Genomic DNA, 21,564 nt, shown 5'->3' on the forward strand with positions numbered 1-21,564 from the left:
AAGCTGAAACTCCAGTACTTTGGCCACCTCATGCGAAGAGTTGACTCATTGGAAAAGACTCTGATGCTAGGAGGGATTGGGGGCAGGAGGAGAAGGGGATGACAGAGGATGAGATGGCTGGATGGTATCACCGACTTGATAGACATGAGTTTGAGTGAACTCCGGGAGTTGGTGATGGACAGGGAGGCCTGGCGTGCTGCAATTCATGGGGTCGCAGAGTCAGACACGACTGAGCGACTGAACTGAACTGAACTAATGCCAATTAACAATGTTGTGATAGTTTCATGTGGACAGCAAAGGCGCTCAGCCATACTTATACATGTATCCATTCTCCCTCAAACTCCTTCCCATCCAGGCTGCTGCATCATGTGAGCAGAGTTCCCTGTGCTGTACAGTAGGTCTTTGTGGTTAATACTGGATTGATTTTATTTCAGGCAAAGAATACCCAAACCCTTACCACTACTCCATCCCTGTGAAAACTGCAACTCAGCTTCACCAGGAAAAATAAAAGTCGTCGTATTAAAATGAAACTGATTACACACCCTTCCTGACTATAAAAAATAAGAATAGCATTTCATCATATACAGAGGCATTATCAGGTGGTCATAGCTATGTCAAAGTATATGTCATATGTCATAGCTATGTCAAAGCATGTGTCATAGCATAGTCAAAGCAATGGTTTTTCCAGTCATCATGTGGATGTGAGAGTTGGACCATAAAGAAGGCTGAATGCTGAAGAATTGATGCTTTTGAATTGTGGTGCTGGAGAAGACTCTTGAGAGTCTCTTGGACTGCAAGGAGATCAAACCAGTCAGTCCTAAAGGAAAGCAACCCTGAACACTCATTGGAAGGACTGATGCTGAAGCTGAAGCTCCGATACTTTGGCCACCTGATCTGGAGAGACTTGTTGGCAAAGACTCTGATGCTGGGAAAGATTGAGGGCAGAGGATGAGATGGTTAGATAACATCATTGACTCAATAGACATGAGTTTGAGCAAACTCTGGGAGATAGTGGAGAACAGAGAAACCTAGTGTGCTGCAGTCCATGGGATTGAAAAAGAGTTGAACACAGTTAGCAACTGAACAACACAACAAATCAGGTAGTGATTAAAATTCTAGATTCTAGAGGTAGAGCTGTGTATGGATTACTGCTTTAAACCAGTAACTGCTCATGTGACTAAGTAGCTTGGCTTCTGTATGCCTGCTTCACAGGGTGTTGTTAGACTTGTATGAATAAGACAATGTATTGCAGTGTTTTGATGGTAGATAGTAGTCAGTTGTTTAAAAGAAAACTATGTTAGATGGTCCTGATTACAGCTGATATGAATATAAACAGCCAACAAGCATTCACACAGCTCTATTGTAATAATTTCTGCTGTAGGGAAAGAGAGAAAAAAATCGGTTCCCATCGCAAAAGACCACATATTATATGGTTGCATTTACCTGTATATGAAATGTCCTGACCAGACAAATCCACAGAGACAGAAAGTGGATTCATGGTTGCCCAGGGCTGGGTAGCAGGACATGAGAAGTCATGAAGGGAAGTGACTGCTAACAGGTACAGGGTTTCATTTTGGAGTGATTAAAAGGTTCTTAAACTGATTGTGGTGATGGTTACACAACTTTGAATACACTAAAAACCACTAAATTGTCAACTTCAAATGGGTAAATTGTATGGGATGTGAGTTATGTCTCAGTAAAGCTGTTTTTAAAAATATATTAGTGCCCATTTATTGCTCAGTTAATCTTTATAATAGCTCATGGTTTTATTCCACCATTCCACCAGTCAAGAAGACTGATATTAAGATGTATTAAAGCAACTTAATCTGGCCCATATAATTAGCATGTAACGGACCCAGGATTTCCTATTGATTGATTGACTGGATCTTAGTTTCACAAAATTGGATTAATCATAATCTTTGGTTCATGGTACATAATCCCCTTTGATCCACTAAAGGCCATCTTTTATTCTACTTTATTTTATGCATGTATGCATGCTGAATAATACAATAAATACGTCTGATGCCCCCCACCCCAAAGCAAGTTTAGAATGTCACCAACAACATCCAGCTCCCTTTTTGTTCTCTTCTTTCACATCCCTGACTCCTCCCCAGAGATAAGCACTAACCTGAATACTGTGGGACTTCCCTGATGGCTCAGCAGTAAAGACGTCTGCCTGCAATGCAGGAGACAAAGGTTCAGTCCCTAGGTATTGAAGATTCCCTGGAGGAGGAACCCACTCCAGTATTCTTGCCTGGAGAATCCCATTGACAATACCTGGTGGACTACAGTCTATAGGGTCACACAGAGTTGGGCACAACTGAAGTGGCTTAGCTCACACTCTGAATACTGTGCTTACCATTTCCTTGCCTTTTTCTAAAAAAAAAATAGCAATATGCATGCCTCAATGGCATATTTAGCTTGGCTTAGTTTTAGATTTGCTTCTCCATAGTTTTTAAACTTTATAAAAAGTCTCTCAGGTTGTATGTGGTCTTCTGGGACTAGGATTTTTCATTCAACATGGATTCATCCATGCAGAGGAGTGCCTCGGTGGCCCTTTTGTTTTCATGTCATAGAACGTTGCATTTTCTAAATACACTATGATTTCATTATGCACTCTTTTTTCAGTGGGTTTTGAGATTGTTTCCAGTGTTTTGGTAATTTAATACATTCAATTGTTATTATTGTTTGTATATTGTCTCCTTTACACATGCTAAATTTTCTCTTGGGTATATCCTTACAGAAATCGGTGTGCGTGCGTGGGTGCTCAGCTGTTCAGGCACGTCCGACTCTTTACGACCTCTTGGACAGTAGCCCACCAGGCTCCTCTGTCCATGGAATTTTTCAGGCAAGAATACTGGCTGCTGCTGCTGCTAAGTCACCTCAGTCATGTCCGACTCTGTGCGACCCCATAGATGGCAGCCCACCAGGCTTCCCCATCCCTGGGATTCTCCAGGCAAGAACACTGGAGTGGGTTGTCATTTCCTTCTCCAATGCATGAAAGTGAAAAGTGAAAGTGAAGTTGCTCAGTCGTGTCCAACTCCTAGCAACCCAATGGACCACAGCCCACCAGGCTCTTCTGTCCATGGGACTGTCCAGGCAAGAGTACGGGAGTGTGTTGCTATTTCCTCCTCCAGGGGATCTTCTCCACCCGGGGATCAAACCTGTGTTTCCTGTGTCTTCTGCATTGGCAGGCAGATTCTTCACTATTACATCACCTGAGAAGCCCCACAGAAATTGAATATATACCGATTAAATTTGCTGGGTATGCAGGCATTCAACTTTCCAGGATAACATTACATGGTTTTTCAGCTTCCACCAGCTATGTGTATGAGACCCTCTCCACATCCAACACCTTGGTATTGTCAGACTTCTTAGATTTGTCAATCAAATAGATGTAAACCAGTATTTCATGGGGACAAAATGTCATCCATCTCTCCCTGATTATTAGTGAGATGAGCACCTCTTTGTTGATCATGTGTTTCTTTTTTAAAAATAAATATGAAACAACTTTTATTTAAAACTTGAAGCAAACCCCACATATTGCTTAATTATATTTCATTAGCTCCTCCCTGTCTACAGGCTGAAATGATTGGTTCCATATGTATTTCTTGTTCTATTAGATGTTTCTTTATGGTTTCTACCCATTTTTATGCTGAGCTGAGGTTTTTCTTGATTGTAGGAGTGCTTTATATATTTTTGAAACTGCTTTTCTGTTGGCTGTATATGTTTCAGATATTTTCTTCAAGTTTGTAGCTTATATTTTTACCTTCATTGAAGACTCTTTTTAAATTTTTTTTAACTTTTTTTTCAAATTTTAAACTTTTTTTTTGTTTGGAGGTATAGCCTATTAGAAAAACATCTACTTCTGCTATATTGACTATGCCAAAGCCTTTGATTGTGTGGATCACAACAAACTGTGGAAAATTCTTCAAGAGATGGGAATACTAGACCACATGACCTGCCTCCTGAGAAATCTGTATGCAGGTCAAGAAGCAACAGTTAGAACTGAACATGGAACAACAGACTGGTTCCAAATCCAGAAAGGAGTATATCAAAGCTGTATATCGTCACCCTGCATATTTAACTTATATGCAGAGTACATAATGAGAAATGCTGGACTGGATTAAACATAAGCTGGAATCAAGGTTGCCAGGAGAAATACCAATAACCTCAAATATGCAGATGACACAACCCTTATGGCAGAAAGTGAAGAACTAAAGAGCCTCTTGATAAAAGTGAAAGAGGAGAATGAAAAAGTTAGCTTAAAGCTCAACATTCAGAAAACTAAGATCATGGCATCTGGTCCCATCACTTCATGGGAAATACATGGGGAAACAGTGGAAACAGTGACAGATGTTATTTTGGGGAGCTCCAAAATCACTGCAGATGGTGATTGCAGCCATGAAATCAAAAGGCTCTTGCCTGGAAAAAAACTTGGAAGAAAAGTTATGACCAACCTAGACAGCATATTAAAAAACAGAGACATTACTTTGCCAACAAAGGTCCATCTAGTCAAAGCTATGGTTTTTCCAGTAGTCATGTATGGATGTGAGAGTTGAACTATAAAGAAAGCTGAGCGGTGAATAATTGATGCTTTTGAACCGTGGTGTTGAAGAAGACCCTTGGGAGTCCCTAGGACAGCAAGGAGATCCAACCACTCCATCCTAAAGGAAATCAGTCCTGAATATGCATTGGAAGGACTGATGCTGAAGCTGAAACTCCAATACATTGCCCCCCTGATGTGTATAACTAACCCATTTGAAAACACCCTCATGCTGGGAAAGATTGAAAGTGGGAGGAGAAGGGGATGACAGAGGATGAGATGGTTGGATGGCATCACTGACTCAATGGACATGAGTTTGGGTAAACTCTGGGAGTTGGTGATGGACAGGGAGGCCTGGCATGCTGCAGTCCATGGGGTCACAAAGAGTTGGACACGACTGAGTGACTGAGTTGAACTGATAGCCAATTAACAGTGTTGTGGTAGTTTCAGATGAACAGCAAAGGGATTCAGCCATACAAATACATGTATCCACTCTCCCCCCAAACCTCTCCCATCCAAGCTGCCATATAATATTGAGTAAGAGTTCCGTATGCTGTAAAATAGGTCCTTGTTGGTTATCCATTTTGAATATATCAGTGTGTACATGATCTTCCCAAACTCCCTAACTATCCCTTCCCCCCAGCAAGTATAAGTTCGGTTTCTAAGTCTATGAGTCTCTGTCTATTTTGTAAGTTCATAATTTCTTTTTAGATTACACATATTATAAGGGATGTCATACGATATATCTCCTTCTCTGTCTGACTTACTTCAATCAGTATGACACTCTCTAGGTCCATCCGTATTGCTGCAAATGACATTATTTCATTCTTTTTAATGGCTGAGTAATATTCCATTGTATATATGTACCACATCTTACCTTTGTCGATGGACATTTAGGTTGCTTCCATGTCTTGGCTATTGTAAATAGTGCTGCAATGAACATTGGAGTGCATGTATCCTTTCAGATCATGTTTTTCTCCTAATACATGCCAAGGGTAGGATGGCAGGGTCATATGGTAGCTCTATTTTTAGTTCTTTAAGGAACCTCCATGCTATTCTCCATAATGACTAAACCAGTTTACATTCCCACCAACAGTGTAGGAGGGTTCCCTCCCATTGGAAACTCTTTGGACAAATAGAAATTCTTAGTTATAATATAGTCAAACTTATATATCTTTTCTTGTATAACTAGAAATGTTTATGTCTTGACTAAGAAATCTTTTCCTATTCCAAGGTTATTAAGATACTCACTAGTTCTGAAAGTTTTCAAATGTTGCCTTGATATTTATATTCTTAATCTATTCAGTATTGATTTTTGAAGGTGTGAGAAAGGGATCCTTTTCAATGATTTCCATGTAAAAAGCTCCCTTTTTTCAATGAAGGAGATATTTACACCTAGACCTTTGCACCTTGAAAGCCCATGCTTTTAATCACTCTGCTGTTCCAAGGAAATAGTGGTATCGTATTAGACCGTTGGATAAGCAAGCGTTAGACACTGGGGAGAAAAGTGAACTAAAGCACAGCTGCTACCCTCAGTCTATTGCTCAATATTAGGAGCTGAGGGTTGGATTAGATCCTTTTTTTCAAATCATTTCTGGCCCCTCTAAGTTTCATGACAGCATATTCCAGGTCATCTTTTGGCATTGGCAGTTCTGCAGAGCAGTTCCTATGGGAAGCTCTGGGTTCCATTTCTTTTTTAAAATTAAATTTAAATATTTTTAGTATAGTTGGTATGCACTATAGGTTACAGATGTACAACATAATGATTCGCACTTTTTAAAGTTTTTATTCCATTTATTGTTATTACAAAACATTGACTATATTCTACATATTATACAATTTAGCCTTGTAGCTTATTTTATATCTAATAGTTTGTACCTCTTAATTCCTTACCCCAGGTTACCTCTCCTTCCCTCTTCCCATTGTAACTACTAGTCTGTACTCAAATCTGTGAGTCTGCCTCTTTTTTGTTATATTCACTAGCTTGTTGTATCATTTAGATTCTGCATATAAGTGAGATCATAGAGTATTTGTCTTTCTTTGGCTGACTTACTGCACTTAGCATAATGCCCTCAAGTCCATCCATGTTTCTGCAAATGCAAAAATGTCATTGTTCTTATGGCTGAGTAGTATTCCAGTGTGTATTTGTGTGTGTGTATGGACTCAGTACAATACTTATGAAAATACCAAGGAAATAAAAGCAAAAATAAACAAGTAGGACCTAATTAAACTTAAAAGCTTTTGATAGCCAAGGAAACCATTGATAAAATGAAAGGACAATCTATTGAATGTGAGAAAATATTTGCAAATTGACTTGACCGATAAGGGATTAATATCCAACATGTATAAACAGCTCAATGTCAAGAAGACAACTTGATTAAAAATGGGTAGAAGAGCCGAATAGACGTTTTTCCAAAGAGAAAATGCAGATAGCCAGCAGGCACATGAGAAGATGTTCGGCATCACTAATCATCAGGGAAAAGCAAATCAAAGCCACAGTGAGATATCACCACACACCTGTCAGAATGGCTGTCATCAAAAACATCACAAACAATAAATGTTGATAAGGATGTGGATAAAAGGAAACCCTCATACATGCTGGTGGGAGTGGAAACTGGTGCAGCCACTATGGAGAACAGTATGGAGGTTTCTCAAAAAACTAAAAATAGAACTACCATGCATGTGTGCATGCTAAGTTGCTTCAGTCGTGTCCAGCTGTTTGTGGATCCTATACTGTAGCCGGCCAGGCTTCTCTGTCCGTAGGATTCTCCAGACAAGAATTCTGGAGTGGGTTGCCATGCCCTCCTCCAGGAGATCTTCCTGACCTAGGGATCGAACCCAAGTCTCTTACATCTCCTGCATTGGCAGGCAGTGTCTTTATCACTAGTGCCACCTGAGAAGTCCGGAACTACCATATGACCCAGCAGTTTCACACCTGGGTACATATCTGAGAAACAAAAACCCTATTTCAAAAAGATAACATGCACCCTGATGTTCATAGTAGTATTATTTACAATTGCTAAGATATGGGAGAAACTTAAGTGTCCATCAGCAGATGAGTGGATAGAGAAGATGGATTCTGCTTCTTTAGTCCTTGTTTCTTTCGTTTTCTGGAGGTTAAAGTGATACCATGAGGAAGAGCACAAGCTTAGAGTCAGACAAACCTAGATTCAAGGCTCAGTCCTCCCACGAAGTAACCTGAAGGAAGTTAAACCCTTATGAACCTCAGTTTATTTGCTCTGTGTCCCTACTCTGCAGATCCTCTGCAGAAAAGCGTAGCTTCCTCATTTACTCCTCTGCTAGGGGTGAGGACATAGGAGATGGTGGTGGCCAGCCCCTCTGGGACCATCTGCCGCATGGAAGGGTGATGCCCCCACAGAGCTGACACAAATGACCAACGTCCACTATAGCTCCCTGGGATGTTACCCTGTCTTATCTTTCCCCCCTCTGCTTGGTTGGAGGATCTCATCACTCAGCTGGCCTGTGAGCTCCTGGTGAGAAGCCCTCAGACCTCATTTCTTCCATGGTCTCACCCCAATGCTGTGTACACAACAAAGCATTCATCAGTGGTCTTTGAGGGACTGAGTTAAGAGGGAAAGAGACCCCACTCTTGCAGTCTGGGGCTGAAGGCCATGCCTTTTGGTTTCCCAGGGAAAACAAAAACAAAACCCAAAAGCCAGCCATCAAAACAGAGAAAAGAGAAAAGCCTTCCTCCACATACCACCCCAGGTGCTGAGAGCCGGCTTTGAGAAGGTCGGGTGTGACAGGCGGCCTCCACTCTGTCCCTCATTGGTCCCCACCACCTGGCTGGAGTGTTTATCGCTGGCACCTCTCACGCTTGGCAGGCAGGGATTCCTGGCTCTGCACACACAGCAGCAGAGAGAAGAACGATCCCACAGCACACACGGCACCACTCCTGACTCCACAGCCCATGTATGTAGCCTGGTAATTAATCAACCAGCGATGAGATACAGGAACATCGCTGGGTCCTGTCGCTGCCCGGGGCGCTTTGCGTTGTCACCGCGTACGTTTTTCATCCAAGCTAAACAGAGTGCTGGGTGGGGTGCTGTTTCTTGCAGTATTTACAGGCCCCTGGGATTTTTCCCTTCTCTCTAAGGACTGTGAAGGGAACAGGCTGACTTCAGCAATTTCTGCAGTGAGGTCATAGGGCCCTGGGAGGGTAACCTGAGTCCAGAAGACGGTACCCAAGGCCCTTGTAGTGTTGGGGTTAGAGAGAGAGAGAGACAGGAAGGGGGGACTTGATTCAACTAAATCTAAGACTCATTTGCAGTGTTTTTGGTAAGGTTCCAATTATGCCTCTCAACAGAGCAAAGTTTTACAACATTCCAAATGTAAACATTGGAAAGAGGCTACAAAGTGAAAACAATCAGGTGACATCTCAAGCCAAAAAGAAGCCCAAAGTGATCTTAACGATCGAACTGCCCCAGGCTAAGTGGAGTTTGAATGATCGGCCTGCTAGAATCCACATGGGTCTTCCTCTCACTCACACAGGACACTCTAGAACTTGACTTTGAGACACTGGGCTCGCATCCCAGGTACACCGCCTGCTAGTCCCATGGTCCTGGGCTTGCAGCTGAACCTGTCAGTGCCTGACTGTGGGCATCTGTGAAGTGGGGACAGTCCAGTCCAGCTTCCCAAAAGGTTTGTATGGCGATTCAAAATGAGCTACTGTGAACAGCAGCTCCCTGGGTGTCCATGTCTCATGGGGGGTCCAGATGGCTCCAGCGTACATGGGTGTCCTTGTCTTTTCTCTCCGAATCCTTTATCTTTGCTTCTTCTTCAGATGTCTTCACCTCTCTCTCCTTTTTAAATATTGAAATAAATAAGTATTTTTTTGTCTGTGCAAGGTCCTAGTTGCGGCATGTGGGATCTTTAATTGCAGCATGCAAGATCTAGTTCCCTGACCAGGGATAGAACCCAGGTCCCCTGCACTGGGAGCGTGTGAAGTCTTAGCCACTGGACCGGCAGGGAAGTCTGCAGGTGCTCCTTTTTGGGATTCCTCTTCTCCCATTCAGGCCATGGTTAGGATTTCCCAGGGGTGATTCATGGATTGCTGGTCCCCACATGGCACACAACGAGAGGGCCTTCTGAAGACAAATCAATTTGGAAACAGAGCCCTGTAACCCCCTCTGAAAGTTCCGGAGACCTCATCCATGTCTGCTCCTCCGTTGCTTGGCACCTCACTCCTGAATCTGATCCCAGACCCATTTTCTACATATTGCCTATTAATCCCTCTCCCCAAATACAACTTGGGACTCATCCTAGATGATGCTGGTATGGTGACAGGATACACTGAAGCTTATGACTTGTCAAGCACAGTGGTGGTTCTTTAGTGCTTGAGTACTAAGTTGCTTCAGTCGTGCCTAATTCTTTGAAACCCTATGGACTGTAGCCCACCAGGCTCCTGTGTCCATGGGATTCGTCAGGCAAGAATACTGGAGTGGGTGGCCATGCCCTCCTCCAGAGGATCTTCCCGATCCAGAGACTGAACCCACATCTCTTATGTCTCCTATATCGGCAGGCAGGTTCTTTACCACTAGCACCACCTCATCAACATTTAACTCCCAGGCAGCCCAGCAAGACCGGTGCACGCCACATAGGCATGTCCAAACCACGGGTCTACTGTCTTTTTAATAAATGAGGAAAGTAAGACTCAAGGCTGGTATCTTGCTCAGAGTCACAGAACAAGTTAAGTGATAGAGTGGGGCATGGCCCAGGCCTCCCTCCAGGTCTGTCCAGCAGGAAAGTGCAGTGTCCTGCCTGTCCCTAGCTGGAAGGACAGTGTCCTGCCTGGCACTGTGCGTGTGGGTGTGTGGCCAGTGGGCCTTTGGACTGGAGTGCTTACAGGCCTCTGAGTCAATGTGATGGAAGTCGGAGTCGCATTGGTGGACAGTCAACTCCGTGTGTGTGTCCAGCATGCCCGGGGTCTGTCGGGCACTCCACGTGGAATGACAACATCATCTCCATACACAGATAGACAGGCTCAGGAGATGGAGTGGTGTGGCCGGGCAGCTGCCAAGCTAGAGTCCCAAATGTTCTAGATCCAACCTCACCCTCCATGCTCTGGAGCCGCTTAGATTGCCCTGCTTTTCTCACTAATTGAAACCTCAGGGCGCTGTTGTGGTGCCTGTTGCTATAAACACTTTGCCAATTTGCATAAGTATGTGACATTATAAAAGTTCCTTAAAGATCTTATCCACCTTGCTGGCACCCAGCCCAAGGGAAAGCCAGGTAGAAAGACAATGTGTGTGTTATTTAAGAGAAGAAAAAAAAAAAAAAACTTTTCTTGTTTTTGTTCCCCATGCAGGTGAACAGGGTAAGAAGTGGAAAACACCCCAGGCCGAGGCAGCGCCTGCAGCTTGCTTTGTTTTGTTTTGAAATTGCTTGAGAGAAATCTTCCTTGTACCTCCTAAGCTGCCTGTCATATGTGAAAAGCCGGAACGGGACTCTTAAGATTCTGTAAATGAATTCGTTTTGGAACACAGGGTTCTCTGCTGGGCGGGAAGGAACTGTAGCGATCACCGGGTCCAGCATGTCACTTGCAGAGAGGCCCGTGACCTGGACCTGGCAGCCGTAGGCCACTCTAACCTCTGCCGCATGGCTCTCTCACACTCTCCCAAGCACTCCAGGCTCAGCTGAACAGCTCACACTTGTTTTCGGCAGCATGAAACTCAACTCGATGCATCAAGACACAATCGATAGCTTCAGAGCTGGGCCCAGGTGAGCCCTCCCCAGACTTCCCTGGCCTCTCTGCTGAGCCCCAGCCAGTCCCAAGCATCAGCCCTAGGTCAGGATGGTACCTGCCCTCCAGTCTTTATCCCCGGAGCTCCTGCAGAAGATGGGTGCTGTCGTCCCTGCTTTTCAATATGGACATCAAGGCTGGGAGAGGTTAGTGTGTCTTGGGTCCACAGCTGGGAAATGAGGCTGACCACAGCCCAGGACTGACTGGCTGGGTGCTTCAGTGTCATCAGCTTCCTAGGTTGTGGGAAAGAGTAAGAAAAAGCAAGCACAAAGTCTAGCCCGGTGTCTTGTACACAGTGGGCGCTTTCAGAAAGCTCAGTCCCATCCCTGTGATGTCTTCTCTGAGTCCTCCTTCATCATCAGTTAAACCTGATGGAAACAGGGTCTATAACACGCAGATTTATTACCATTTGGTTTACCTAAGTAACCTGTCCTTCAGAGGGACTTGGTAACCCAGCGAATGAATTTCAAACTATCTGGCACTTGAGTGGGTGGAGGATAGTACTTTGCAACTGAGAGCCCAAGAAGCTGTTAAACACTTAAAATGTACAGGGAGGAATTGTTCATCCTATCCCATCTCCTAGCCAGGGAAGAATACATGTATCTTCTCTCTCCATCTCAAGCAGCCTTGTTTGAGCAAAGTTCTTGATATAATTTCTTGACCCCTCCCAACCAGTCTCCCTAGACATATTTTTGGAGGCTTCCTATTGAATAATTAAGCAGCACAACTTGACATATAAGACAGTTTGAGTGAAGGCAGTGTGTGGGACAGGATGGTGGGGCAGGAGGGTGGGGTGGGGGGTGGAAGTGTGTGCAAAGGATAAGGACCTCAAGAAACCCAGAAACCCAGGAAGTCAAGGGCTTGGGCTGGGGAGGGGTGAGTCCATGGAGCATTAGGGAGGTTCCCCTTGTGTCTTTCTGCTGGTCCACTTGTGGATCTTTCTGCACTTCCCCCTAAGCGTGCATGTTCAATCAGTCACTTGTGTCCAGCAATTTGAGACCCCATGGACTATAGCCCACCGTCTCCTCTGTCCATGGAATTTTCCATGCCAGAATGCTGGAGTGGGTTGCCATTTCCTTCTCGAGGAGATCTTCCTGACCCCGAGGGATTGAACCCAGGTCTCCTGCATTGGCAGGCAGATTCTTGACCACTGAACCACCTGGGAAGCCGAAGCAGGTGAGCAGCTTTGTCCTGCCATCCAGAAAGCCCAATTCCCCTCGCGCTCCCCCTCCACTCCGCCTACCCTACAGTTACTTCCAGGGCTGAACAGCAGAGCCTGGAGGAACAGTGTCCAAGGGAGGAGACGTGGCTGAGGGGAGGAGTTGCAGCCACAGGACCGTAGAAGGTGGGATCAAGGCTTCTGGAAGGAAGGAGATGGGGAGGGGACCAGTGTTGACTGAGCATGTACTAGGTGCCAGGAATTTGACACATATAATCTTATTTAATCCCCACAGAAGTCCTGTAAGATAGGAATTATTATCCTCTTTGTACTGGTGAGGATACAGAGGATCAGCAAGGTTAGGCAACTCACCGGAGGTCACATGATGACTGAGGTGGAGCCAGAATTCAATGCGTGTCCTTTGATTGGAAATCCTGTGTTCTCTCCATTAGCACTAGTACCCGGTGAGATCAGTTCCAAAGTGCTGACTGCATCAGTTGTCCCTTTTCCCTTGTGAACTTGAGCAAGCTGCTCAACTTTCTGGCTTCCTGGCCTCAAAATGGGCATCAGTAGACTACCTACCTTGGAGGTATGCTATGGATTAAGTGAGGTGTGCAGCTAAGCTGTTTAGAGCAAGGTCCCGCAGGTCCGAGTTCTCTAAACATCAGCCACTGCGTTGACTTTTACTACTGATGCCACTGTTCCTGCATCTTGGGGAAGACATGCACAAAATCTCTGTGCCTTGGTTTTCTCGTCTGTGAAATGGGTGGGTTGGACAAGAGGATGCCTAATCTATCCAATAAAAATGAAATTTTATTTCCAGCTGTAAAACCCAATTACTCTGCTTGGCGTTCAGGTTCCCCTATTGGCTGGTCCAAGGTTTCCCACCAGACCTGGACTCCCCTGTGGGGTCCCTTCATTCTTAATCATGTGCCCACAGCCTGGCACCCAGCTGATTTCAGCCACTGCCTGATTCCTTCCAGCCTCCAGTCATACTCTTTACCTTCCTTGATGCTCCTTGCTGTCGTCTGCCAACTTGACTTCTGCACTTCTTTCAAGGCCCAGATTAAAACTCAACTCTTCCATGAAACTGTCTCTGGCAAACCCCACCCTGCGATGACTTCTCCTTCACTTAAAACTCCCTCAGCTCTTCTGCCCACAGTCTGAGTCACACGGATTTTGAATGGTTTATATTGTCTCATTTAAGTCTGTTTGATTTGCTCAATTCCCTAAAAGTAAACTCCCTAAGGGCACGGCCCTCGTTTGCTACTTTGGTGTAGCCTCAGTAATACCTGCGCTGTTCTGGGTGCCTGTTTGGTGAACTAGTGGCCCTTATGCTGGCCATTCCCTGCTCAACCAATGGCTGAGCATCCCTGCTGGTGGGAGGTGGGGGGACTTTGTTCAGGATGCTTTTGACTCTGAGGATGGCAGAGGGATTACCTCTGCCCTCAGGGAACTGCAGAAGAAGAGGCAGATGTCTTGGTGTAAACAGGCTGCAGTATGATTAATTGCATTGCAGAGGTGCGGGAAAGGTGGCCCTCTGCCTGCAGAAGGAGGGGAGCTCAAGGATGAGCAGGAGCCACCAGCAAGGACAGGGAGGGCATTTCCAAGGGCACAGAGAGCGGGAAGACACATGCGTCTGGTTTCTTGAGACCGATTAAAGGGTATATTTTAGGGGAGGGAAGCAGGTCAGGGACAGCAGGAGGGACTGAAGTTGGAAATACAGTTTTCAGTTATCCAAAGACATATCCAGAGACCCCCAGTGGGGTCTTTATCCCCTCAATCCGAATGAAGACCATGTCCAAATGAGAAAATTAACAGCTACATAAAGAGCTTTATTTATTTATTTGGCATAAAAGTGCCCCCTTTTTAATTTTTAATTAGAGGATCATTGCTTTACAATGTGGTGCTGGTTTCTGCTGTGTAACAGTGTGAATCAGCTGCAAGTATACCCACATCCCGTCCCTCTTGAGCCTCCCTCCCGCCTTCCTCTAGGTCATCACAGAGGCTGAGCTGAGCTCCCTGTGCTAAGGCAGCTTCCCACTAGCTGTTTTATATGTCGCTGTGTATACATGTCCATGCCACTTCCCAGGTTGTCCCACCCTCTTCCCCTGCTGTTTCTGCAAGTCCATTCTCTACAGCTGCCTCTCTATTCAAAAGTGCCCTTAAAAAAAGAAAAAAGAAAGAAATCATACTGATGAGAGATATTTGTTTTTCATTTCATTTTGTTTTAGCAAGATGTTTTGTTTATCTTGGCTCAACAAAATAAAGATCTGGCAATTCTATGCCAGAAGGGAAGTTTCCAGGTCTAAATTCTTGAAGCTACTGCTAAAGAGTCATTGAGATATATGGAAATAAGGAGCAGGTACAATGTCGATTAATCTCTTAGGAGGACAGAGAAAGGTTTAGAACTTCTCAGCAATTTCCACTGATGAGGTTGGCAGATGGAATGATGCTCATGGTGGAGGCTGTAGGGGAGCCAGGGGCAGAGACAGTTTGATCTGTTTTGATGGCTTTAATCCCTGCTCTCCCTCATGAGAGGTGTGAGCTATTCGAGCTGCCTCTTGGTCCTCCTCTGCTCTGTGCTCTTGCCCCCTTCCTGGGAGGGAATAAAAGGTGTCCAAGCTCTGCGTGCAGCTCAGACCCGATCGCCCATCTTTCTGCCTTTCAAAGCAACAGCTGACAACTGTGATTTCTCATCTCCAGGTGCAAAGGAAATTGCCCCTTGTAAGTGTCTGCATGTTTCAGGCCCCCGCTCCCCCACCCACGGCCAGGGTTGTTTCGGTGCCTGTCAGTTGAATTTGCACTAATGAGATTAAAGTCGGTGTGTTGGAACGTTCACACATTTTTGCCCAGATCCGTTCAAAATTCCTAAGGTAAGAACTTGCCTGAATCAATATAGTAGTCATTTCAAATCTTGAGCTGTCCCTTGTAGGGCATTTCAGTCATTTCGTTGAAACAAGAGAACAGCCAGGGGCCCTGGAAACAAAGATGTGAAGAGGGATGAGGGGCAGGGGCTGGGTAGGCTGCTCTGGGGGAAAGGGGGTTTCAAGTCTATATGGCAACATTTGGTTAGTTCAATAATTTCTTACTCTAGCTGGGATTTTACTCTACAGATGGTTTATCTAAGGCCTTGTGGCAGTTTTGGTCAAAAAGGCAAGCAATCATGATAATAGGAAGCAGGGGATCCCAGGGAGCAAGGGAGAAGATGCAGCCTGGGGAGGGTGGGGCAAGAGGGGATGATGACAGGGGGTTTTCAAGTCTTTGGCCCCTGGAGTCATGGACAGAGGTACTGAATCAACGAGAAGACTTGGAGGCTGGCAAGGAGGGGGCTCATGCGAATTTCTTGTTATTGAAGCAACCACAGCTTGGAAGAAGCAGCCAAGGCTTAAGGGAGTAGCAAAGACCTGAATTCTTGTCTTAGGTCCACTGTGTGAATTTGGGTCAGTGGCACCACCCTCCTGGGCCTCAGTTTCCCCAGAATAAAGTGAGGGCAGGGCACCACTGAGATTTCCTTCCAGTTCTGTCCTGATCTGAGACTCTAAGCAAAAGAGTCCTGCTCCCCGCTTTTGTTTCCTCATGAGATGCGAGCTCCTGGGAGCTGGGGCTATAACCCTGTCTCAGGCTAAGTTTGGGGTGTGTGGAGGGAGGGAAAGAGGAAGGGACTGAGCCAAGTGAAAGCAACAGGGGGTGCCACTGCACATGCACTGATGACCGCCCACCGGAAGACCAAGGACAACTGGGTGATGGACGGCATTCTACACGCCAGTGCCCTGGAACAGATGGTGCCCAGAGGCCAACCTGTGTGCTCCATGTACGAGCAGGTGAAATTTGGGAAGCTGAGTCAGCTGTGGAAGAATCTTCCCCCTCATTCCTACACACACACACACACACACACACATTATGGGGCCTCTTCAGTTCTGGAAGCCTGCTGATCTTTTGTCAGTTACTATCAGGTCCTCCTGTTTGCTTGCTGCTGCTGCTAAGTCGCGTCAGTCGTGTCCAACTCTGTGCGACCCCATGGGCGGCACCCAACAGGCTCCTCCATCCCTGGGATTCTCCAGGCAAGAATACTGTTTGCTTAGTCAATAGAATATGCTGACACTTGACTTGGTTGTACATTTTTGATGCCGTGTACATACAGTGGCCACTCCTGGGTCCCTTATGTCTATCACTACACACAATGGCATCTTGCTCACCAGTGTGTGAAAGGGGATGTGGCTCAGTGATATAGGAAGCTCAAGTTAGGACTTAGAGGGTCAAGAGGCCAGAGTAACTGGGGTTGATAGGAGTGCGCAGCTGTGCTCTAATGGTTGAGAAAGTAACAGAGAACTTCAGGGGAAAAGAAATGGGAGTTTGCGAGGCCTGTGTCAGAACTGAGCACACCTCAGTTGGAGGTGGCTGGTTCTGAATGTGAACGGCTCATGTTCGTCATCCATGGCATCAGAAAGGTTTGTTGAGACCTTGGGAAGTATGAAACTGTCTTACCTCTTCTACTCTGTCTCTGATTCCTATTGACTTATGTCACTTCCCATCATCCATTTCCATTAGCCCCAAAAGCTTGCCAAGGGCACCCTGCTAATTAATTCCCCATTGCCTGTGAGCTCAGGTATGCTTTGGTGATGATTTCTAGATTTGGGGAAAAATCGGTTTTGGGCTCTTATGGTATCCCTGCTGGTCATGATTTCTGCCTCAGACTTCTCTGTGGCATCAGATGACTGTGCCATTATTTCATTTAGCACTTATTGGAGACCTACTTGAGAGCAGGAAATGACCTTGTTTTTGGTTAGTCACTAAGTCATGTCTGACTCTTTGCAACCCCATGAACTGTAGCCCTCCAGGCTCCTCTGTCCATGGGATTCTCCAGGCAAGAACACTGGAGTGGGTTGCCATTTCTTTCTCCAGGAGATCTTCTGGACCCAGGGATGGAACCAGTGTCTCCTGCACTGGCAGGCGGATTCTTTACCATTGAGCCACTCAGCCACCCCCACTTCCTAATAATGGTACATATCGAGAAGCATGCCAACCAAGCACACAGGGCTTGTGATTGATTGTGGCAACCCAAGTCTAGCTTCCCTCTGAGCCTCACAGTGTTCCAAGGCAGAGATGGTCACAGCTAGATTTTCATTCTGAACCTCCTCCCACAGCTGGTTTTGACTGGGATGCAGTGCTGATCAATGATAATTGAGGGGCTTCAAGACTGGAACTTTCTCAGAGTTGCCACATCGTGGGGCCCTGAGAAAGGAGCTGGACCTCTTCATTAGCAGACCTCGTCATTAGGCCCCAGGGGGCCCAGCAAGCACCCACATATTCAGATGCCTCCCTGCTGTGGTCCCCTAATGCTCAGGAGGCAGTATCATTTCTCTGGGACCACCCCACCCCCCCGCGCTTTTTCTGACAAAGCCTGTATCAGATGGGCTGCTGCTGCTCTCAGGATCTCCCGGGATGCCGCATTTTGTCACTTGTTTGTCTTTGTCAGGTTTCCAGGATCTGTGTGGTTCTGTGTGTTATCTGTCTTAGATTGGAGGAAATAGGCAGATTCCTTTGGAAGCAGTTCAGTGATTAGCTGGTCTCAGAATGAACTACTTCCTAAATTAGAACATTTCTGCCTACTGTGCTGGGATGACCAGCTGCCCTGGGCTGCAGGGAACTGTGCTGGACATACCATACCACACTACACCACACCGTACCACACCACACCACACTACACCCCATCATACCACACCATACCACACCATATCATACCACACTATACCACACTATCCATATCATACCACACCATAGCACACCACACCACACCACACTATCCATATCATACCACACCCCATCATACCATACCACACCACACCATATCATACCACACCACACCACACTATCCATATCATACCACACCATACCACACCATATCATACCACACCACATCATACCACACCACACTACACCACATCATACCACATCATACCACACCACACCACGCCACACTACACTCCATCATACCACACCACACCATACCACACCATATCATACCACACCACACCACACTACACCCCATCATACCACACCATATCATACCACACCACACTACACCCCATCATACCACACCACACCATACCACACCACACCACACTACACCCCATCATACCACACCATATCATACCACACCACACTACACCCCATCATACCACACCACACCATACCACACCATATCATACCACACCACACCACACTACACCCCATCATACCACACCACACCATACCACACCATATCATACCACACCACACCACACTACACCCCATCATACCACACCACACCATACCACACCACACCACACTACACCCCATCATACCACACCACACCATACCACACCACACTACACCCCATCATACCACACCACACCATACCATAGCATATCATACCACACCACACTATACCCCATCATACCACACCACACCATACCACACCATATCATACCACACCACACTACACCCCATCATACCACACCACACCATACCACACCATATCATACCACACCACACTACACCCCATCATACCACACCATGCCATACCACACCATATCATACCACACCACACTACACCCCATCATACCACACCACACCACACTATCCTATCATACTATACCATAGCATACCATACCACACCACACTATCCATATCATACCACACCATATCATACCATACCATATCACACCACATAATATCAAATCACACATACCACACCATAATACACCACATCATACCACAACATACCACACCATATCATACCACACCACACCACACTACATCCCATCATACCACACCATACCACACCATATCATACCACACCACACCACACCATATCATACCCATACCGCACCACACTATCCATATCATACCACACTACACCACAACATACCACACCATACCACACCATATCATACCACACCACAGACAACCCATCATACCACACCATACCACACCATATCATACCACACTACACCACACTATCCATATCATACCACACCATATCATATCACACCACACCACACTATCCATAGCATACCACACCACACCACACCACACACTATCTATATCACACCACACCATAGCATACCACACCACACCACACTACATCCCATCATACCACACCATACCATGCCATATCACGCCACACCACACCACACTACACCCCATCATACCACACCATACCACACCATATCATACCACACCACACCACACCACACTATCCATATCATACCACACCACACCACACCACACACTATCCATATCACACCACACCATAGCATACCACACCATACCACACTACACCCCATCATACCACACCATAGCATACCACACCACACCACACTATCCATATCATACCACACCATAGCACACCACACCATACCACACACTATCCATATCATACCACACCACATCATATCATATCACACACACCACACCATACCACACCACATCATGCCACACTACACACCATACCATACCATATCATACCACACCTTTCATAACTGACCAGAGGGGTGGTGGGCCCTGCTCACTGTGTTTGAATGCCCATAGCTCAAGCCAGTCATGACCAGTCAACCACCTGAGTTGCCTGCAGCTCTTCATTAATTTTAAAACCCTTGAAGCAAGGATAAAGAATAGCCCATAAATACATGAAAAGATGTTCAATGTCGTTAGCCAACAAGAAAATGTAGATCAAAACCACAATGAGATTCCACTTCACACCCACCAGGATGCCTAAATTAGATGATAACAAATGCTAGTTAAGATGTGGAGAAATTGGAATTTATACATTGTTGAGAATGTAAATGATAAGTGTAAAATAATTCAGCCACTTTGGAAAACAATCTGGTTGTTGCTCAACATGTTACATATAGGATTACTATATGGCCCTGCATTTTCACCCTGTGTATATAATGCAAGAAATGAAAACATAATCCCCACAAAAACATGTACATGAATACCCACAGCAATGTTACTCATAATAGCAAAAAGGTAGGGAAAAAAAAACCCTGATATCCAAATGGATAAATAACATGTTCTATATCCATGCAATGGAATATTATTCATCAATAAAAAGAAATGAAGCATGGAAAGACATCCTATACTCATAGATTGGAAGACTTAATACTGTTAAGATGGCAGTAATTCCCTAAGTAATCTGTAAATCCAACACATGAAAGTATTAGGCACTTAGCTATTCATTTCTGACTCTTTAAGACCCCATGGACTCTACCCGCCAGGCTCTTCTGTCCATGGCATTCCGCAGGCAAGAGTGCTGGAGTAGGTTGCCATTTCCTCCTCCAGGAGATTTTCCCAACCCAGGGATATTAACCATGTTAATATCTTAATAAGCTTATTAATAAGCATATTAACCATGTTGCAACCCACCAGTGTTTTCAAATGATTTTGCATGGACTAACAATCACAAAGGACATTCGGGCTAAATCATGTGTGATTCTTCGTCTTGAAGCACATACAGTTTACAGGGAAGACACATTTCCAGGCACAAATGACTAAAGAGTCAGAAAATAGAAAAATGGAACAGGTGGACATATTTGCAAAGCAGAAATAGAGACACAGACACAGAGAACAACAGGGAGACCAAGGAGAAGGGTGGGATGAATTGGGAGATTGGGACTGACATATATAGATTGATTGATACTGTACTGTGTATAAAATAGATAACTAATGAGAACCTACCATGTAGCACAGGGAACTCTACTCAGCGCTCTGGAGTGACCTAGATGGGAAAGGAAATCCAAAAAAGAGGGGATATATGTATACATATAGCTAATTCACTTTGCTGTCTAGCAGAAAATAACACTATAAAGCAACTATACTCCAATAATTTTTTTTTTAAAGAAAATTCAGAAATGGCTAGCTTCCCTTGAATCCTTTGGTTCAAATAAGTTCCTTTGTTCTTTGCACCCCAGAAGTCCTTACCTGCCCTATCTTAACACTCCACTTGCCATTTGTTAATCTGTCTTCCTGCTAGGGCAGGAGCTGGGTCTTCCCTCCTGCCCTGTCTCCAACACCCACTACAGTTCTGATCAGGTGCTCGCTCAATCCTGC

At 45.3% G+C, this 21,564-nt stretch overlaps 1 long non-coding RNA gene across 8 annotated transcripts in view; it reads left to right on the forward strand.

The window, feature by feature from the left end:
- The window catches only part of LOC147342209 (uncharacterized), a 28,992-nt gene extending 15,702 nt beyond the window's left edge, over positions 1-13,290 (forward strand). For 3 of the 8 annotated variants that reach the window (XR_015157695.1, XR_015157698.1, XR_015157697.1), the window contains one exon: positions 435-1,717. This is a non-coding gene — a long non-coding RNA (uncharacterized LOC147342209). Of the gene's footprint in view, positions 1-434; positions 1,718-2,743; positions 5,215-9,058; positions 9,209-10,874 lie in introns of those variants that run through there. The other 5 variants (XR_015157694.1, XR_015157693.1, XR_015157696.1 and 2 more) reach the window with 3 other exon arrangements.
- Positions 13,291-21,564: the final 8,274 nt, after the last annotated feature.

The sequence above is a fragment of the Bos grunniens genome, chromosome 29 (assembly GCF_055505025.1).
Source record: "Bos grunniens cultivar Pamir isolate PY7600 chromosome 29, Bosgru_T2T1.0, whole genome shotgun sequence".
NCBI lineage: Eukaryota > Metazoa > Chordata > Mammalia > Artiodactyla > Bovidae > Bos > Bos grunniens.